We start from the raw sequence: 17,059 nt of genomic DNA on the forward strand, positions 1-17,059 counted from the left end.
AATCTTTATCTGTCAACGAAAATACATATTGGAAGTTCTGAAACGCTTTGGAATGGAAGAAAGCAATGCAATAATGAATCCCATAGTGCCTGGGTGCAAAACTGATACAGTTGGAGAAGGAAACAGAATCGATGATACTTACTATAAACAAATAGTAGGAAGTCTTATGTACATCACTACTACAAGACCAGACATCATGTTTGGGGCGAGTTTTATAAGCAGGTTTATGGCTAATCCAACAGAAGGGCATCTACAAGTTGCAAAAAGGATATTGAGATACTTGAAGGGCACTATTAACTATGGTATATACTATAAGAAGAATGAGGACAAGCAGCTGATTGCATACACTGACAGTGACTATGCAGGAGACATTACAGACAGGAAGAGCACATCCGGCTATGTCTTCATGCTGAGTGGAGGAGCAGTTTCATGGGCATCAAAGAAGCAGCCTATAGTTACTCTGTCAACGACTGAAGCAGAATTCGTGGTAGCAGCAGCTTGTGCTTGCCAGGCAGTATGGATGAGAAGAATTCTAGAGAAACTGAATCATGAACAAAGAGGCTGCACCATCCTAATGTGTGATAATAGCTCAACCATCAAGCTCTCACGAAATCCCATTATGCATGGACGCAACAAGCATATTGATGTGAGGTTCCATTTCCTACGTGAGTTAACACGAGACAAGATCATAGAATTGATGCACTGTGGCTCACATGATCAAGTAGCTAATCTTCTAACAAAACCAGTTAAGCTGCAGACATTTGAGAATCTTCGAGGACAAATGGGAGTCTTTGTGATACCTGATGTAAACTAATTGTTACACAGATTAGTTTAAAGGAGAGAATGTTGAGAAAGGTCAGTTAGATAAATCTGTTAGAACAGTTAGTCAGTTAAGTCAATTAATTGGTTAGCATCAGTTCAGCAACAGAATCCTTTGATCTCGGGGCAGCAGTTACTCTGCATGTACTCTGCATTGCAAATGCTATATAAAGCCACATTGTTGTTCATTTTAATAAGACAGTTGAGGATTAAGCAAGAATTCTTTCATATCTTTCTTATCATTATAACCTAAGAAAAAAAAAAAAGATAAATTAAGACAGAAGGTAATTTACCAAAGGGCTTCTCTATTATTGCTGGAGTTGCGTGCCCTCTATTTTCTTGGTTCATGCTAAGCATAATTTGGCAGTCCCTTTATTTATCATGGATATTATTTAGAGAGAATACACTACCAGAAAATCAATAAATACAAACGGAAATACCGAGGGAATATTTCCGTCGGTAAATTTCCGAGGGATTTTACCGACGGAAAAGATTCCCTCGGTATATACCGAGGGAATTACCGTGGGAAAAAAAAATAGAGCAAAGCAAAAAAAAAAAAGATGACATGTCGTTTTTTACCGACGGAATTACAGATGGAAAAATTCCGTCGGTAATTCCGTCGATAAATCCGTTGGTAAACTGTGAACACTGTTCATCATGTCAATTACAAAGGGAATTACCGACGGAATTTTTCCGTCGGTATTTTACAGAGAGCTCTAGAACTGTTTATCTTCCAATTGCACTGTTAATTGTTTTACTTTATGGACAAAATCACCGACGGATTGAAAATTCATTGGCGTGTTTTGGCGGTTTTTTGAAAAAATTCAATTGATTTAAAATTTTCATTTAAATATTACAGACGGAATCACCGACGGATTGAAAAATCATCGGTAATTTTTGGCGGTTTCTGAAAACTTTTTACGAAATTGAAAATTTAAATTAAATATTACTGACGGAATAATTAAAAAATATTAATATTCAATTATCCGTCGGTAAATCCGTCGGTAACGCGCCCCAATAAAAAACCTGAATCCGCTTATTTCACAAGAGACAGACTCATTTCTTCTTCTTCTTCTTCTTCTTCTTCTACTACTACTACTTCTATTTCTTCTTCTTCTTCTTCTACTACTACTTCTTCTTCTTCTTCTTCTTCTTCTTCTTCTTCACTATATGTAAAAACATCAATATCTATTTCTTTCTCTTCTTTTCTCTCCTCATCTCCTTCTCTTTTCCTCCATGCTCGGGTATGTCTTCTTCTTCCTTCTTCTTCTTTCTTCTTTTATCCTCTTAGTTTTCTTTAATTAATATGCTTCATGGATTTTTTTTTCCTTAGCTTCACTTGCAAGTATATTAAGGTAAGATCTTTCTTTTTTCTTATTTTTTCATGATTTTTCACTATATTTGTTTTTTATTTAATTTTAATTGATTTTGTTCTTAATAATTGTATAAATGTTGTTGTGAGTTTTTTTTTTTTTTTTTCATATGAGATCAATTTTTAGTTGATTTATTTATAGGATTTTTAAATTTTTAGCAATTGCAACTTCATTTTTTTCATATGAATTTTTGAGTTGAATTAATTTTTTTGTTTTATTTATTTGTTACAAATTTGTTTGAGTTGATTTTCTTATTCTTTTTTCCAAGCATTTTGAGTATATATTATACAATTGTTGATTTATGTTAATTTAATTATTTTATAATTTTATAAAATGAATTTTTTTTTAAATGTTTTTAAATAATTACCGACGGAAATTTCCGTCGGTAAATCCGTTGGTAAATCCATCGGTAATAAAAAAATTTTATCAACGCGTCTGTTCCGCCAGTAAATCCGTCGGTAATATTATTACCGACGGAATTACCGACGGATAAAAAATTACCGACGAGAGATTCACCGACGAAAATTATCCGTCGGTGATTTAGTCGGTAAATTAATTACCGATGGAATATGTGTCTTACGCTGACGGAAAAATTCCATCGGTAAAACTGTTAAATCTTGTAGTGATATTTCCACTTCACAAGCCTGCTTGCCTTCAAATTTGAAACTAGCTAGCAATTAAAAAAATAAATGAAACTAGTAAGTTGAGTGGCTTCTTTAGTGAAGGGAGACCTAAACCTGCGGTGCTAGCTATTAATTTAAAGGCCAAATTAATTGATGGAGGCGTGAAAAGTCATAAACAAGACGTAGACGAAGTGTGTTTCCAACTGAATTATTCAAAGGGTAAGAAATATAGTTAATGGTCCTTGATAAGTTTAACGCCATCTTTCTTCTCTTGAAAAAAAAAGAAAAGAAGAAGGTAGGAAGGTATATTACATTCATATCATATCTCCAAATAAACAAATTATATAAAAATTTCATAAATATTCGTTAATTATTAAGTTCATTTTCTTCAAGTTTGATCCATAGCTTAATCTGCCCATTTCAATTATTTAAAATTGCTCTTGTATTAATTATAATTTGTTCACTGACATTTTGTGTTTTTAATAAATAAACACAAAATGTTGATGAATACGAACGGTATCTAGTTTGATCAAAGTTTAGAAGGATTTCTAATTGGTTTAAGAGAGAAGTAAAGGTTTAGATTTTAGGATAAATTAAGATGATCGTGTCTTGCACTTCAATAAAGAAGACTGATCATGTGATTAACACATAAAATAATTAAGGCCCAGGTGATGATTGTCTTTGTTGATCATGTGCTAATCAAGTAATAACATGTATCTGGATACAATTTGCATCTTATGTCGCGAAGATTGTACGTTTGTTTAAATGATATATATATAGTAATTGGATAGCAATTAACTATCAGTTTTTTTTTAAAAATTCAATTTTACAAATATAGGGTTTTATTTAACGAAATAATAACACAAAATCCGTTTGAACAATTGCTTTTATAATTGAAAAAAAAAGGGAGCAAAACGATAAGATAAGTCCCAATATTATTTGCATTTCAAAAGTATTTTTTAAAAATTTTAAATTTTTTTTTATTTTTTTATTTCAAATTAATATTTTTTATATTTTTTAAATTATTTTAATGTGATGATGTTAAAAGATAAAAAAAATATGTTATTTTAATATATTTTCAAATAAAAAATATTTTATAAAATAATTGTAACTACACTCCCAAACATGTCTTTATACCCAATTAATTTATTTAATTGTAAATCATTTTCCCGAAATAAAAGTGATAGCTCTATTATAATTGAAAATATATATATGAGAACCACCACCGATAAATTAAATGGGTAAAAGAGCACAGGTGTCCACATCTCTGCAAGTTGAAGCTACATGATTCCCTTACCAGCCGTAAATTCATCAGAGCTCCACATCTTCATATACCAATAGTTTCGAGGAGGAAGTACTTCACCTTGACATGGCTTCCTCTCACCCACCTACTAGTTGCTCGAGTCCTCCCTTTCGCAGGCACAAGGAACTGATCACTTCCAAGCATCCCCGAGTAATTAGATGCCAAAGCTTTCGAGAAGATGGTATATATTTACCTCCTTTTGTCCTTCTAAATTGGGATAGTTTAGACAAAATGAATACCTATCCTCCTAATTAAGAGACCTCTCCCCTATCTGTGTGTTACACACACACACACCCACACACACAAGAATGACTATTGCCTCTTTCTTATGATCAGTGATGCTAAATACTTTAGCTTTACCAAAGAATTTATATTGGGTGCTAGCTTTTGTATGAAATCCTCATGCAGTTTTGAAACCGGGGTTGGCAGGAACATCTGCAAATATCGTGGATGCAAATCTGGGTATTCTGAGAGGCAGAATAGCAGAAGTAAAGATGAAGGAGAAGATGGACGCATGGTGCAGACTCAAAAATGGCTGGAATTATCAGTCTGGTTATGATCACAAATACAAGAGAGATGCTGTGTTATCCGAGTCTTTAGAAATTATGGGGTTTGCGAGCGGTGCACTTGGGTTCGTCTTTCTTTCCGGTTCTCTTTGCATCTGGCTTGTTTCTCTTCTAGTTCATTTGACTCGATGAAAGGGAGTGAAGAACTCTTGTAAGTCTATTTTTATCTATATATATATATATATATATATATATATATATATATATATTGTGGATGCAGCTTTTGTTTAGATCTGTTCAGCTCCAGAAGGCAAGACTTTGCTCCATCGAAATATGTATCTTTTTTCTATCCTTAGGAGGACAAGAAAGGGGGGGAAAAGAGAAACAGATTAAAGAAAAAGCACCAGAGATTTATTATTAGTGATATTCGACGCAAGTTCATAAAAAGAATATAATATGTGAGGCAAGAGATGCCCATCCTTGAATGTATAACAATGTTCTCCTTTTTCTAAAATTAGGGCTTAATTAGGGCATAAATGAGCTCATTCGTACTATGATGAGTTGTTGAATTAATCGTTTCTTTATTAATTTAATAGTTGATATATTGAGTCGATCTCTTCATGCCAATACTTTATATAATGCTAACCCTCCCATCTGTCTGATTTTTTCAATTTTGGATACTGATTTTTCACAAGGCAACAAATAAATTAGGTTTTTTTTTTTTAAAAAATAAAGATTTTGGAAATACTTTTGCTATTTTATATATAATTGGAAATACTTTCTTTTCCTATCTTTAAATACACAAAATAACTAATTAATTATCTACTAGTATTAGACAATAAAAGAGCAATCTCAAGAGATTCATCTAAATATATATGGTTAAAGAGGTTTAAATCTACATTTTTTAAGGTTTTTAGGGTTAGAATAATTAAAATAAGAAAAGTACTGAACTAACTAGCAATTAACTTTTTGCATATTATAATATTAAACCCAAAAATAATAAAACTACATCAAAATTTATCAAATTATTAGAATGGGGCAAAAGTTTTATAAAAAGAAAACTTCTTAAACAACTCCTAAACTATATATTATATTCTTAGCACTTTTATTTCTCCCTGACAAAACTCTAAAATCACTTAAAAAGAAGCCCAAAAACCTATAATATTAAAATCCAAAAATAATAAAACTACATCAAAATTTATCAAATTATTAGATTGGGGAAATTTTTGCATATTGTCTTAAACTAATTTTTGCTCATTTGAAAAAACAATAACAGCAAAATTTGTATTTTTCCTTTTGATAAATCATGTTAATTTATATAAAAAAACTATTAAAATAAAGGTTCATAAAATTTTTATTCATTTAATTTCTACACTGGTTATAACTTCTACTCACACCACATATAATTTAAAATAATCTAGAATAACTCTTTTAAATGATTCATTCTAATGCTATAATATAGTACTAAAAGTAAGATCTTAAATAAAACTTTTGCTCACAAAATGTACTTTACATATTTATTCAGCAATATTAGAATAAACAATTAGGGAAAAGAACAGTTATCTGGTTGGAAGTGTGTAGAAATGTAACTGGCCGTAACTATCAACTGACACATCTCACGTTAGGAGCAGTCAAGATATTCAATCAGTGACATAAAGCCTCTAAAACCGTGTCTGCGAGTGTAATTAAGATTATTTTTTAAAATATTTTTTATTTAAAAAAATATGTTAATAATATTATTTTATATTTTTAAAATTAGTATATTAAAATAATTTAAAAACATTAAAAACATATTATTTTAAAATAAAAAAAATTCAAATATTTTAAAAAACATTTTTGGAACACAATGCCGAACACTCGGTTAAGAGTGTTCGTCCCAGCGGGAAATGAGAAAGATGGTGTCTTTATCCAGAGATTTTCGACAGAGAATATATATATTTAGCTCTTAAAAGGCCAGAATCTGATTCTACTCGAGACTTAAAGTTGAGAGGAGGAGATATAAGGGTGTGAACTGTGAATTGTTCTTCGCATCATTATAAATGGGCATTAAGTCATTTATTTTGCAAAGAGAGAAAAAAAGCAGAAGGCTTTAAAGTTGTTCAGTAATCTTCTAAGCACCCCAAATTCCTAAAAGTAACTTCAAATCGATTCTGCAGTAAAATCTTCAAATACCCAAATCTTTACAGATAAAGTCAAATCAAACCAATTAACTTCGTATCCATGCAAAGTAAATCTTTAAATCTCCATAAATCAAGCCATGTCTCCTCCTATGGAAGACCGCTTCTTTCTCTTCAGACGATTTACAAATCAGATCAAGTCAAGTCAAGTGATATTTCTTCAGACGATCAAGCATCAAGCCTATGGAAGACCGCTTCTTTCTCTTCAAATCCAAATTCCGTATCAAATCACTCCAGAGTCTCTTTAATATCTTTGGATCTTGCCGATAATCAGATGACCTAAACCAGATTATTGCGCGTGTAAATGTAACATGGTTCTGATTTATGAAGTCATTCGGAGCATTTTGAGATGTCCTCTCATGCAATTTCTACTCTTCAAAGTTTCTGTTTTCTTTGCCATTGAGAACCCAGAATATGATGAAGGGATATCTTGGTTTTGAGTTCTTGGTTCAAATCAAAGGGCCGGTGGTCACTTGGGTGTTCCGGCAAAGTTGTAGGTGGTTATTTACTGATTAGATAAGGCCAGTTGCTATTCGAGTCGAGAGGATGCGCAGTGTTGTGGCCTATCTGCAGCTCCGATAAATTCAAGGATAAGTTTGGTATTAATATTTGCTCGCTCCAATTGACGAAGCGATGAAAGATTACAAGGGGAATGTAACAGACTGCTTTGATCTACATTATTTATATCCAGGCACTCATAATATTGATATTAACAACCACATATTAAAATTGATGCAATTTTTTTTTATTTCCTTTTCTTTAGGTTACATAAAACATATAAATTTAATGGGATACTCAATTAATAAATTAATAAATTAATAAATGAAGTAACGGTTGGTGGGTACTCCTAAAGTAGCAGAGACATTTCTAAAAAGATAGGTAGACTAACTCACACCCCTTGACATGAAATAGCTATTTTATGCCGAGAGTACAATATTAAAAATGAATATAAATATAAAATTAATTGAATAAAAAAAAAAAAACACGTAAGATTATATTTATTAAAAATATTATTCAAAAATAAATATTTTTTATTTACACTTCTACGCAAGAAATTAAAAAAAAAAACGCCCATGGCTTATAACATCGAAAACTGAACTTGGGTACCCCACGTACACTCCTTAAAGCCCGTTTGGCTCTACGGCTGCGGCTGCATTTTATTTAAAATTCAGTGCGCAACCGTTTGGTTAAGGAAAAAATTCATTTACTGTTTATTGGGCCCCACTTAATTTCTACGATAAAAACACAGGAAAAGAGAAGCAACCATTTCATGTTTTTTTTCACTGTTCATGTTAATTGCACTGTTTTGAACAGTTTAACACAGTGTTTTGCGTACACTGTTCATGTGAACAGTGCAAGAGAATTGCACTGTTCACTTGCCTACGGGACTTTTTTTTTTAAGTGTGTTAATTTTTTTTTTTTAAAAAAAACTAGTTTAGAGTAAATTTTATACCTGATAATATTTTATCCAATCAACGGTGTTTTTGTCGGATATATTTCGTACGTAATGAAATTATAAATGGTTTCATGGAATAATAAAAAACTATTTTATATAAAGTATGGTTTATTTCATGATATAATAGCAATAATTAAATCCATAATAATTAAATTAAAAATCATCAGTATTAATATATATTTTTAAAATTATTTTATAACCTCAATTTTAAAAGCACTCTTAACCAAACACATTAAACTACTTTTTCTTCAACTTCAATTTCAACCACAGTTTTAACTAAACACCTATTTTTTCAAACCAACATCAACTAAAAGTACTTTTTATAAAACAACTTTTTTTAAACCACAACCACAACAGCTACCGCAATACCAAACACACTCTCAGTCCTTACCATCCAAGCTAGAAGAATTCCAATTCCTTGCAATTATAATTTTTACCGGCACATAAATTTATTATAATTAGCCTTGCCTTTCACCTAATGAGTAATATATATTATATAGTTGATACATTGAGGTCAGCGAAATAAACAGCCAGTATAAACCAAATATATAATTATGTTCATTAAACAGAAGTATGTAACCAATTTCTCAACCTGATTTTGCATTAATCAGATCAAAATATAACCTAGCTAAAAGATTCTATGTATTTTTTTTCTCTACATTAACTTTGTTCACATAATAAATATTACTCAACAAAATAGACAAATTAAACTCTCCTTTCTCATTGTTAGAATTATATAAATTATATTTTAAAACTTAATTTTTTAGATTAAAATTTTATTAATCATACAGTTTAAATCTCATCATTTTATTTTATTTAACAAAAAATGATATAAAATAATATAAACGAGAACAATTATATAAATTTTTTATAAAGTATCATCTAAACAACGCTTAAGTCAAGTCAAGTGATATTTCTTCAGACGATCAAGCATCAAGCCTATGAAAGACCGCTTCTTTCTCTTCAAATCCAAATTCCGTATCAAATCACTCCAAAGTCTCTTAGCAGAAGCATACATGCTCAAGAGGGATCACACGAAATTCAAAGGCAACTGAATTTTGGCAACCGGGGAATCAAAGTCGGAATGCCGCGAAACTCACCGAGTCAAAGCGTTTCGCCGTTTGCGGAAGAAGTCTGATGTGGAACAAGTAGCAGAAGCGTACATGCTCAAGAGGGATCACCCGAAATTCAAAGGCAACTGAATTTCGGCAACCGGGGAATCAAAGTCGGAATGCCGCGAAACTCACCGAGTCAAGGCGTTTCGCCGTTTGCGGAAGAAGTCTGATGTGGAACAAGTAGCAGAAGCCTACATGCTCAAGAGGGATCACACGAAATTCAAAGGCAACTGAATTTCAGCAACCGGGGCATAGAAGTCGGAATGTCGCGAAACTCACCGAGTCAAAGCGTTTCGCCGTTCGCGGAAGAAGTCTGATGTGGAACAAGTAGCAGAAGCATACATGCTCAAGAGGGATCACCCGAAATTCAAAGGCAACTGAATTTCGGCAACCGGGGAATCAAAGTCGGAATGCCGCGAAACTCACCGAGTCAAGGCGTTTCGCCGTTTGTGGAAGAAGTAGCAGAAGCCTACATGCTCAAGAGGGATCACACGAAATTCAAAGGCAACTGAATTTCGGCAACCGGGACATAGAAGTCGGAATGTCGCGAAACTCACCGAGCCAAAGCCTTTCGCCGTTTGCGGAAGAAGTCTGATGTGGAACAAGTAGCAGAAGCATACATGCTCAAGAGGGATCACCCGAAATTCAAAGGCAACTGAATTTCGGCAACCGGGGAATCTAAGTCGGAATGCCGCGAATCTCACCGAGTCAAAGTGTTTCGCCATTTGCGGAAGAAGTCTGATGTGGAACAAGTCGCAGAAGCATACATGCTAAAGAGGGATCACCCGAAATTCTAAAACAACTGAATTTCGGCAACCGGGGAATCAAAGGCGGAATACCGCGAAACTCACCGAGTCAAAGCGTTTCGCCGTTTGCGGAAGAAGTCTGATGTGGAACAAGTAGCAGAAGCATACATGCTCAAGAGGGATCACCCGAAATTCTAAGGCAACTGAATTTCGGCAACTGGGGAATCAAAGTCGGAATGCCGCGAAACTCACCGAGTCAAAGCGTTTCGCCGTTTGCGGAAGAAGTCTGATGTGGAACAAGTAGCAGAAGCATACATGCTCAAGAGGGATCACCCGAAATTCAAAGGCAAGTGAATTTCGGCAACCGGGGAATCCAAGTCGGAATGCCGCGAAACTCACCGAGTCAAAGCATTTCGCCGTTTGCGGAAGAAGTCTGATGTGGAACAAGTAGCAGAAGCGTACATGCTCAAGAGGGATCACCCGAAATTCAAAGGCAACTGAATTTCGGCAACCGGGGAATCGAACTCGGAATGCCGCGAAACTAATCGAGTCAAAGCGTTTCGCCGTTTAGGGAAAAAGTCTGATGTGGAACAAGTAGCAGACGCATACATGCTCAAGAGGGATCAACCAAAATTCAAAGAAAACTGAATTTCGGCAACCGGGGCATAGAAGTCGGAATGTCGCGAAAACTCACCGAGTCAAAGCGTTTCGCCGTTTGCGGAAGAAGTCTGATGTGGAACAAGTAGCAGAAGCGTACATGCTCAAGAGGGATCACCCGAAATTCAAAGGCAACTGAATTTCGGCAACCGGGGAATCAAAGTCGGAATGTCGCGAAACTCACCGAGTCAAAGCGTTTCGCCGTTTGAAGAAGTCTGATGTGGAACAAGTAGCAGAAGCATACATGCTCAAGAGGGATCACACGAAATTCAAAGGCAACTGAATTTCGGCAACCGGGGCATAGAAGTCGGAATGTCGCGAAACTCACCGAGTCAAAGCGTTTCGCCGTTTGCGGAAGAAGTCTGATGTGGAACAAGTAGCAGAAGCGTACATGCTCAAGAGGGATCACCCGAAATTCAAAGGCAAACTGAATTTCGGCAACCGGGGAATCAAAGTCGGAATGCCGCGAAACTCACCGAGTCAAGGCGTTTCGCCGTTTGTGGAAGAAGTCTGATGTGGAACAAGTAGCAGAAGCTACATGCTCAAGAGGGATCACACGAAATTCAAAGGCAACTGAATTTCGGCAACCGGGGCATAGAAGTCGGAATGTCGCGAAACTCACCGAGTCAAAGCGTTTCGCCGTTTGCGGAAGAAGTCTGATGTGGAACAAGTAGCAGAAGCATACATGCTCAAGAGGGATCACACGAAATTCAAAGGCAACTGAATTTCGGCAACCGGGGCATAGAAGTCGGAATGCCGCGAAACTCACCGAGTCAAAGCGTTTCGCCGTTTGCGGAAGAAGTCTGATGTGGAACAAGTAGCAGAAGCATACATGCTCAAGAGGGATCACCCGAAATTCAAAGGCAACTGAATTTCGGCAACCGGGGAATCAAAGTCGGAATGCCGCGAAACTCACCGAGTCAAAGCGTTTCGCCGTTTGCGGAAGAAGTCTGATGTGGAACAAGTAGCAGAAGCATACATGCTCAAGAGGGATCACCGAAATTCAAAGGCAACTGAATTTCGGCAACCGGGGAATCAAAGTCGGAATGCCGCGAAACTAACCGAGTCAAAGCGTTTCGCCGTTTGCGGAAGAAGTCTGATGTGGAACAAGTAGCAGAAGCATACATGCTCAAGAGGGATCAACCAAAATTCAAAGGCAACTGAATTTCGGCAACCGGGGCATAGAAGTCGGAATGTCGCGAAACTCACCGAGTCAAAGCGTTTCGCCGTTTGCGGAAGAAGTCTGATGTGGAACAAGTAGCAGAAGCATACATGCTCAAGAGGGATCACACGAAATTCAAAGGCAACTGAATTTCGGCAACCGGGGCATAGAATCAAAGTCGGAATCGCGAAACTCACCGAGTCAAAGCGTTTCGCCGTTTTGCGGAAGAAGTCTGATGTGGAACAAGTAGCAGAAGCATACATGCTCAAGAGGGATCACCTGAAATTCAAAGGCAACTGAATTTCGGCAACCGGGGCATAGAAGTCGGAATGCCGCGAAACTCACCGAGTCAAAGTCTTTCGCCGTTTGCGGAAGAAGTCTGATGTGGAACAAGTAGCAGAAGCATACATGCTCAAGAGGGATCACCCGAAATTCAAAGGCAACTGAATTTCGGCAACCGGGGAATCGAAGTCGGAATGTCGCGAAACTCACCGAGTCAAAGCGTTTCGCCGTTTGCGGAAGAAGTCTGATGTGGAACAAGTAGCAGAAGCATACATGCTCAAGAGGGATCACCGAAATTCAAAGGCAACTGAATTTCGGCAACCGGGGAATCGAAGTCGGAATGCCGCGAAACTCACCGAGTCAAAGCGTTTCGCCGTTTGAGGAAGAAGTCTGATGTGGAACAAGTAGCAGAAGCATACATGCTCAAGAGGGATCACACGAAATTCAAAGGCAACTGAATTTCGGCAACCGGGGCATAGAAGTCGGAATGTCGCGAAACTCACCGAGTCAAAGGCGTTTCGCCGTTTGCGGAAGAAGTCTGATGTGGAACAAGTAGCAGAAGCATACATGCTCAAGAGGGATCACACGAAATTCAAAGGCAACTGAATTTCGGCAACCGGGGCATAGAAGTCGGAATGTCGCGAAACTCACCGAGTCAAAGCGTTTCGCCGTTTGCGGAAGAAGTCTGATGTGGAACAAGTAGCAGAAGCATACATGCTCAAGAGGGATCACCGAAATTCAAAGGCAACGAATTTCGGCAACCGGGGCATAAGAAGTCGGAATGTCGAAACTCACCGAGTCAAAGCGTTTTCGCCGTTTGCGGAAGAAGTCTGATGTGGAACAAGTAGCAGAAGCATACATGCTCAAGAGGGATCACCGAAATTCAAAGGCAACTGAATTTCGGCAACCGGGGCATAGAAGTCGGAATGCCGCGAAACTCACCGAGTCAAAGCGTTTCGCCGTTTGCGGAAGAAGTCTGATGTGGAACAAGTAGCAGAAGCATACATGCTCAAGAGGGATCACCCGAAATTCAAAGGCAACTGAATTTCGGCAACCGGGGCATAGAAGTCGGAATGTCGCGAAAACTCACCGAGTCAAAGCGTTTCGCCGTTTGCGGAAGAAGTCTGATGTGGAACAAGTAGCAGAAGCATACATGCTCAAGAGGGATCACACGAAATTCAAAGGCAACTGAATTTCGGCAACCGGGGAATCAAAGTCGGAATGTCGCGAAACTCACCGAGTCAAAGCGTTTCGCCGTTTGCGGAAGAAGTCTGATGTGGAACAAGTAGCAGAAGCATACATGCTCAAGAGGATCACACGAAATTCAAAGGCAACTGAATTTCGGCAACCGGGGCATAGAAGTCGGAATGTCGCGAAACTCACCGAGTCAAAGCGTTTCGCCGTTTGCGGAAGAAGTCTGATGTGGAACAAGTAGCAGAAGCATACATGCTCAAGAGGGATCACACGAAATTCAAAGGCAACTGAATTTCGGCAACCGGGGCATAGAAGTCGGAATGTCGCGAAACTCACCGAGTCAAAGCTTTCGCCGTTTGCGGAAGAAGTCTGATGTGGAACAAGTAGCAGAAGCATACATGCTCAAGAGGGATCACACGAAATTCAAAGGCAACTGAATTTCGGCAACCGGGGAATCGAAGTCGGAATGCCGCGAAACTCACCGAGTCAAAGCGTTTCGCCGTTTGCGGAAGAAGTCTGATGTGGAACAAGTAGCAGAAGCATACATGCTCAAGAGGGATCAACCGAAATTCAAAGGCAACTGAATTTCGGCAACCGGGGCATAGAAGTCGGAATGTCGCGAAACTCACCGAGTCAAAGCGTTTCGCCGTTTGTGGAAGAAGTCTGATGTGGAACAAGTAGCAGAAGCATACATGCTCAAGAGGGATCACACGAAATTCAAAGGCAACTGAATTTCGGCAACCGGGGCATAGAAGTCGGAATGCCGCGAAACTCACCGAGTCAAAGCGTTTCGCCGTTTGCGGAAGAAGTCTGATGTGGAACAAGTAGCAGAAGCATACATGCTCAAGAGGGATCACCCGAAATTCAAAGGCAACTGAATTTCGGCAACCGGGGAATCTAAGTCGGAATGCCGCGAAAACTCACCGAGTCAAAGGCGTTTCGCCGTTTGCGGAAGAAGTCTGATGTGGAACAAGTAGCAGAAGCATACATGCTCAAGAGGGATCACCACGAAATTCAAAGGCAACTGAATTTCGGCAACCGGGGAATAGAAGTCGGAATGCCGCGAAACTCACCGAGTCAAAGCGTTTCGCCGTTTGCGGAAGAAGTCTGATGTGGAACAAGTAGCAGAAGCAATACATGCTCAAGAGGGATCAACGAAATTCAAAAGGCAACTGAATTTCGGCAACCGGGGCATAGAAGTCGGAAATGTCGCGAAAACTCACCGAGTCAAAGCCGTTTCGCCGTTTGCGGAAGAAGTCTGATGTGGAACAAGTAGCAGAAGCATACATGCTCAAGAGGGATCACACGAAATTCAAAGGCAACTGAATTTCGGCAACCGGGGCATAGAAGTCGGAATGTCGCGAAACTCACCGAGTCAAAGCGTTTCGCCGTTTGCGGAAGAAGTCTGATGTGGAACAAGTAGCAGAAGCATACATGCTCAAGAGGGATCACACGAAATTCAAAGGCAACTGAATTTCGGCAACCGGGGAATCTAAGTCGGAATGTCGCGAAACTCACCGAGTCAAGGCGTTTCGCCGTTTGTGGAAGAAGTCTGATGTGGAACAAGTAGCAGAAGCATACATGCTCAAGAGGGATCACACGAAATTCAAAGGCAACTGAATTTCGGCAACCGGGGCATAGAAGTCGGAATGCCGCGAAACTCACCGAGTCAAAGCGTTTCGCCGTTTGCGGAAGAAGTCTGATGTGGAACAAGTAGCAGAAGCATACATGCTCAAGAGGGATCACACGAAAATTCAAAGGCAACTGAATTTCGGCAACCGGGGCATAGAAGTCGGAATGTCGCGAAACTCACCGAGTCAAAGCGTTTCGCCGTTTGCGGAAGAAGTCTGATGTGGAACAAGTAGCAGAAGCATACATGCTCAAGAGGGATCACAAAATTCAAAGGCAACTGAATTTCGGCAACCGGGGCATCGAAGTCGGAATGCCGCGAAACTCACCGAGTCAAAGCGTTTCGCCGTTTGCGGAAGAAGTCTGATGTGGAACAAGTAGCAGAAGCATACATGCTCAAGAGGGATCACCCGAAATTCAAAGGCAACTGAATTTCAGGCAACCGGGGCATAAGTCGGAATGTCGCGAAACTCACCGAGTCAAAGCGTTTCGCCGTTTGCGGAAGAAGTCTGATGTGGAACAAGTAGCAGAAGCATACATGCTCAAGAGGGATCACCCGAAATTCAAAGGCAACTGAATTTCGGCAACCGGGGAATCGAAGTCGGAATGCCGCGAAACTCACCGAGTCAAAGCGTTTCGCCGTTTGCGGAAGAAGTCTGATGTGGAACAAGTAGCAGAAGCATACATGCTCAAGAGGGATCACCGAAATTCAAAGGCAACTGAATTTCGGCAACCGGGGAATCGAAGTCGGAATGCGCGAAACTCACCGAGTCAAGGCGTTTCGCCGTTTGGGAAGAAGTCTGATGTGGAACAAGTAGCAGAAGCATACATGCTCAAGAGGGATCACACGAAATTCAAAGGCAACTGAATTTCGGCAACCGGGGCATAGAAGTCGGAATGCCGCGAAACTCACCGAGTCAAAGCGTTTCGCCGTTTGCGGAAGAAGTCTGATGTGGAACAAGTAGCAGAAGCATACATGCTCAAGAGGATCACCCGAAATTCAAAGGCAACTGAATTTCGGCAACCGGGGCATAGAAGTCGGAATGTCGCGAAACTCACCGAGTCAAAGCGTTTCGCCGTTTGTGGAAGAAGTCTGATGTGGAACAAGTAGCAGAAGCATACATGCTCAGAGGGATCCGAAATTCAAAGGCAACTGAAATTTCGGCAACCGGGGAATCGAAGTCGGAATGCCGCGAAACTCACCGAGTCAAAGCGTTTCGCCGTTTGCGGAAGAAGTCTGATGTGGAACAAGTAGCAGAAGCATACATGCTCAAGAGGGATCACACAAAATTCAAAGGCAACTGAATTTCGGCAACCGGGGCATAGAAGTCGGAATGTCGCGAAACTCACCGAGTCAAAGCGTTTCGCCGTTTGCGGAAGAAGTCTGATGTGGAACAAGTAGCAGAAGCATACATGCTCAAGAGGGATCACCGAAATTCAAAGGCAACTGAATTTCGGCAACCGGGGCATAGAAGTCGGAATGTCGCGAAACTCACCGAGTCAAAGCGTTTCGCCGTTTGCGGAAGAAGTCTGATGTGGAACAAGTAGCAGAAGCATACATGCTCAAGAGGGATCACACGAAATTCAAAGGCAACTGAATTTCGGCAACCGGGGAATCTAAGTCGGAATGCCGCGAAACTCACCGAGTCAAGGCGTTTCGCCGTTTGTGGAAGAAGTCTGATGTGGAACAAGTAGCAGAAGCATACATGCTCAAGAGGGATCACACGAAATTCAAAGGCAACTGAATTTCGGCAACCGGGGCATAGAAGTCGGAATGTCGCGAAACTCACCGAGTCAAAGCGTTTCGCCGTTTGCGGAAGAAGTCTGATGTGGAACAAGTAGCAGAAGCATACATGCTCAAGAGGGATCACCCGAAATTCAAAGGCAACTGAATTTCGGCAAACCGGGGAATAGAAGTCGGAATGTCGCGAAACTCACCGAGTCAAAGCGTTTCGCCGTTTGCGGAAGAAGTCTGATGTGGAACAAGTAGCAGAAGCATACATGCTCAAGAGGGATC

At 39.2% G+C, this 17,059-nt stretch overlaps 1 long non-coding RNA gene across 1 annotated transcript; it reads left to right on the forward strand.

The window, feature by feature from the left end:
* Positions 1 to 4,061: 4,061 nt before the first annotated feature.
* Positions 4,062 to 5,239, forward strand: LOC118046552 (uncharacterized). Its single transcript, XR_012170792.1, has 2 exons — positions 4,062 to 4,299; positions 4,548 to 5,239. It is a non-coding gene; the product is annotated as an uncharacterized lncRNA (long non-coding RNA).
* The last annotated feature ends 11,820 nt before the right edge of the window (positions 5,240 to 17,059 follow it).

Source organism: Populus alba, chromosome 10 (assembly GCF_005239225.2).
Source record: "Populus alba chromosome 10, ASM523922v2, whole genome shotgun sequence".
NCBI lineage: Eukaryota > Viridiplantae > Streptophyta > Magnoliopsida > Malpighiales > Salicaceae > Populus > Populus alba.